This window comes from Vicia villosa, linkage group LG3 (assembly GCF_029867415.1).
Source record: "Vicia villosa cultivar HV-30 ecotype Madison, WI linkage group LG3, Vvil1.0, whole genome shotgun sequence".
Lineage (NCBI taxonomy): Eukaryota > Viridiplantae > Streptophyta > Magnoliopsida > Fabales > Fabaceae > Vicia > Vicia villosa.
In genome coordinates this window covers 62644349-62649869 of record NC_081182.1, presented here as the reverse complement: position 1 = coordinate 62649869, position 5521 = coordinate 62644349, and positions in this window count along the sequence as shown.

The following is a 5521-nucleotide window of genomic DNA, read 5'->3' as shown; positions in this document are numbered from 1 at the left end:
TATCAAGTGTTAAGAGAAATAGTTCGCTGAGAAAATGTACGTATGACACCACCACTTTAATACATGTGTATTATCTTTCGTTTTCAAATATCTTTCAGAATTACTGCATTCCATTTACTTCTTGCCATTTACATTTCTGTATCTTTACTTTAATGTCATTTACTTTCGAATTACTTTCATGTCATTTATTTTCAAAGTCTTTAACGTTTCTGCATTCTAAGATTCTTTACGTTTTAACAGTCCTTTTAGTTTCATATGTTATGTTACTTATCTTTTCATTGAAATCATACTTACATATAACAAAGTGATTATCAAGATTACTTGTTCTTTAATCGAACAACGCTTATTGAAGAAGACGAATCATGAATATGGTTCAAATGAACATTGATAACAATCTTTTTGACTATGTGTCCTAGGATCAATCTAGTCGATCCTGCGAGTAACCAAATCATATTTATTATAGTTTGGAAGACTAGCGGTTGTTTACCGGAAATCACCGTAAACACCAAGATACAGTTTAACCAGCACAAATTCCACACAATGGGAATTATGCCCACCATTTTGATCCACTGTCATCATCGGGATCCAACCAGCACAAATTCCTCACAATGGGAATTATGCCCACCATTTTGATCCACTTTCATCACCGGGATCCATCACCAAAAATGTATGCGAATGAATGCAACATATAACATGCTTACAACATCACCAATCCGATGTATCACATCGTCTCATTATCATCACCAATTCATCACCAATAAGCATGCATTAGTTTTAGCATTCATACAAATATATCACACGCATACATGTAAAACATCACCCAATAAATAATACAAACAGGGTATAAAACTCGGACTTTACATCCATATCACCTATTCATCATATATAATTCACACCACATATAACGTCAAATCACAGTTATATCATTACAACATCACCACATTGTCACATTAACCAAATCATGCACACAATGTACAAAACACGCCATAAACGAAATAAATCAAGGTTTTCAAAATAAAATCAAGTTATTGTTGTTTGCTTTATTTTATATCATAGAGTATTTAATTTAAGAAACAACGTCCAAAACGGCGTATAAAACGGACTTACGGTTTGAAAATTAGAAGCTTTTAAAGTTAGAACAGTTTTCAAAACATGCTGCTGGAATTTTGTACTGGAACCCGGATCGTCCCACATGGGAACCGGTTCCTGGACCCAAAAATGCCATTTTTAACGTTCTAACACAGTGGAATCCGGTTCCTCCCACATGGGAACCGGTTCCCACGAACCTAGTAGCTGAAAAACATGATTTTTAAGACTTTTATGCATCCCAAACACATACCAACTCATACCATTACGAAATTGATCATCGATAACATCAAAATACTCCAAATACATGATTCTAATGCACAAACAACATACCACAACACCATGTAACATTACTACATCATCAATTGCAGTTAATTCATCAAATCATACATGTCAGTGTTGGTATTTCACAAAACCTAACATCCCAAATAGAGATTCTAATCCCTTAATTCAATCCTAACATCATCAAAATCATAATACTACATAATTAGAGTAATCACCCCTTACCTGGAATTAGGTTCTTGATTCTCCTTGAGCTTTGGGGTTTTCCTCCTTCCTTTGCTCTTCTCACTTTACGATCAAAATCTTTTCTCCCAACTCTTCTCTTGTTCCTTTCTTTTCTATTTTTCCAATAATAAAATAATAATAGAATTAGGACTAAGTGTAGAGATTTTTACTCCATACACCCTCTAATTATCCCTCACACCCCAAAAGTCCAATATTCTCTTATTTCCTTGTTTTATGAAAGCATGACATAATTTAGTAATGGACTCCACAACTTAACACCCCCTCATTACTAAATACTACACTTGGCCCAAGGACCAATATTCCATAATTCCTCCAATTAGTTCAACAAAAATAACAAATAATTCTAAATAATAATTTAATTTCCGATTAAATTAAAATTAGAAAATATGGGGTGTTACACTATTAACATGGATGTTGTGAGTTTGTTTGCAGATTCATCCTTTTTGTTTTTGGCGATTCTTAATTTGTATTGCAACAATATACTCTATCGATTGGAATGAATGGAAATTTTATTTAGTCAAAAAAAAAAGAAAGTAAAATACAAAATATTATTAATGATAAAATTAACATAAAAATAACAAATATTAAACTGAAAGTAATAATTATTAAAAACTAATTATTGAAAATAAATAAACGTATTTAAAATAAAATGAATATAATATTATTGAACTAAATAAATTATATTTAGCATTTTTAAACTGAAATTAATAAATGTTTAATTTATTAATTATTTTAATTTATATTATTAAATTAAAAGAATTAAAATTAAAATTACATATTTATTAAGTATTTTAATTTATTCAATTTTTTAATTTGTTAATAAATTAAAACTACACAATTTAAAATTATACAAATATTATTTAGTAACAAATTAAACTATAAGTTAAATTTATTAAAATTACTAATTTCGTATTAATATTTAATAATTTCAGTTTAATTTTAAGTTAAAATATTTTAGTTTTATATTGATTATTTTAATATTTATTAATTTCATTTGAAAACGCAAAAATATTTATTAATTTAAAGTTAAACTTATTAAAAATGTTAATTTCAATTTCATATTTATTTATTTCAATCTAAAAATTCTAAATATAATTTATTTAGTTCAGTAATATTATATTTATTTTATTTTAAATACGTTTATTTATTTTCAATAATTAATTTTTAATAACTATTACTTTCTCTTTAATATTTAGTACTTTATGTTAATTTTATCATTAATAATTTTTTAATTTTTATTTTAAGTTAATGAATTTTTTATGTAATTATATATTATAAATCAATTATGTTTTTTTTTTCAAAATTAAGGTTTAAATTAACTCAAAATAATGCAAAACAGTTTTTTTTTTGACAGAAAAAACCCTTACTTCATTTCATTAATAATAAGAGAAAGAATACATGTTGGTATATCGGTAAAAACCTGAAAACTAGCAAAAAATGTAGTCGTCCGAGTTAAGACATGAGCAACTTCATTAGCTTGTCTTCTAACGAACTTTACATGAGAGTTCCTAAAAGAAGATACTAGAACGCACTTACATTCTGAGGTAATAGCACCACAATCTGTATTATTAGGAATGCTCCTATTCACATAATCCACAATGCTTTTAGCATCCAATTCAAAATCCACATTATCGTAACCAAGCTCATGCACCCATTTGATAGAAGAAAGGAGTCCCAAAGCTTCACCTACGACAACTTCAGTAATAGGTGAGAACCGCTCTGTTCTGGCTGCAATAAAGGAGCCTTTGTCATCTCTAATGCAAGTACCAATACCCACTTTATTGTTGGAAAAAGAGGCATCAATGTTACATTTGAGGCGACCAATTGTCGGCTTTCTCCAAATCGTATCAACAGATGAATTAGATTGAGGATTGAGCGGGTTTCTTGTCGACTAGGCATTTCTCCAACCGACTAAGAGGTTCATAGCTCGATTACATATGTTGTCTTTGGATTCTTCAGTTTGATTCCATATCAGATTATTCCTGCACTTCCATAGGCTCCATAAAATTGTGGAGAAAGTGGCTTGTTCCTCTTGGTTAGCAACCTACAAAAAGGAGAAAACAGTCGAAGCTACAGAATTTTGATTATTCTGTATAGGACTTAATTTCGGCCATAACCCCACACTTTCCCAACACTCCAAGCTTTTAGAGCGACTGAAGAAGAGGTGATGGTAGCTCTCTTCCTCTAAGCCGCAGACACCACACGTATTCGGGCAATCAATACATTTATCTCTAAGCCGAGCTCTAGTGGGTACAGAATTTCTGCAAAGCCGCCATATAAATTTTTTAACTCTTGGCGGAATCTTGACACTCCAGAGCAAAATCCAATTCCCATCCACTACGAGGTGAGAGGTATCAATAACTTCGTTGATACAGTAGCGGTACGCACTTCTCACAGAGTAATTGCCATTTCCGTCAAACTTCCAAATCATTCTATTCGTGTGGACCGCTTCGAATAAAGGAGTATTTAAGATTTTGTTTGCAACATCCCTCCCTACTAACGGTAGAATCAGATCGGGGGACCAGGACTTTGAGTTTGGGCTCATTAAGTCCGCAACTTTCAGCCTAGTAATAACTGGGTTGTTTGGCCACGTATTAATCAGAGAAGAGCTGTCATGTAACCAATTCTGGCCCCAGACAGGAATATTATCTCCCGACCCAATGCTCCACTTATACCCACCTCGAATCACAAATTTAGAACTCCATAAACTCCTCCAAACATAGCTTGGATTATGCCCAATACCTGAATCCATAAAATCGCAATTGAGAAAATATCTTGCTTTAAACAATTTGGTAACAAGTTTATCAGGATTTGTCATGATACTCCAAGCCTGTTTACCTAACATAGCATAGTTGAAAGCACTGAGATTTCTAAAACCCATACCACCGTCTCTCTTAGGAATAGACAATTTATCCCAAGACAGCCAATTTAAACCTTTGCCTCTAATTCGGTTATGACCCCACCAAAAGGAATTCATCATTTTCTCAATTTCGTCACTTAAGGATGAAGGAAGTAAGAAAATACTCATAATATATGAAGGAATAGCTTGTAGCACAGACTTGATGAGAGTTTCTCTACCTGCTTGAGAAAGACTTCTGCTACTCCAAGAATACATCAAATAAAAGTGCGTAGCTCAGTGATGGCAGAACAAATAAATGTTATGTTCTTCACTTTGGATCCTCTCCTTTAATTTTCTCTTCTTCCCTCTCCATTCTCTCTATCTTTCTTAACTTCATTTTCTCTCTTTATTATATTTTGTTTTTTAATGATGAGTGAGAGTGAGATTAAGAGATAGATAGAGAGGATGGAGAGGGAAGGAGAGAAAATTGAAGGAGATGTTCCAAGTCCTATGTTCTTGCTTTAAAAGGTCCAAGATTCAATTCACTTTGGGATCATTTTGAATGTTTTAACTTTTTTGCCTTAAAATTACAAGGACATAATCTATATTTTTTTAAAGGATTGTTTTTTAGGATTCGCTGACAGAGATAAAATACTATTAATCAAAAAATTATCATATTTTTTAAAACAAAAAAAAAATCATATTTTATGAAACTGATGCCTTTGGACAAAAGTATACTCCCTCCGTCTCATAATAAGTGTCTCATTTGCATTTTTTATATGTCTCAAAATAAATGTCCCTTTAGAATATCAATGTAACATTTATTATTTTTTTCCACTACTATACCCCTATATATATTAACTTTCACATTTTTCAACAACTCCACTATCTATAATAAATAAGGGTACTTCAGTAAATTACATTAATTTTATCATTAAAATTAACATATCCAATATTTTTTTAAAAACCGCGCAAAGCTCGAATAATACAGTTATTTTGATACGGAGCGAGTAACACTAAGCACGCAGTTTAATTACTCCTACACAGCAGTTTTCTTAATTTAATGAT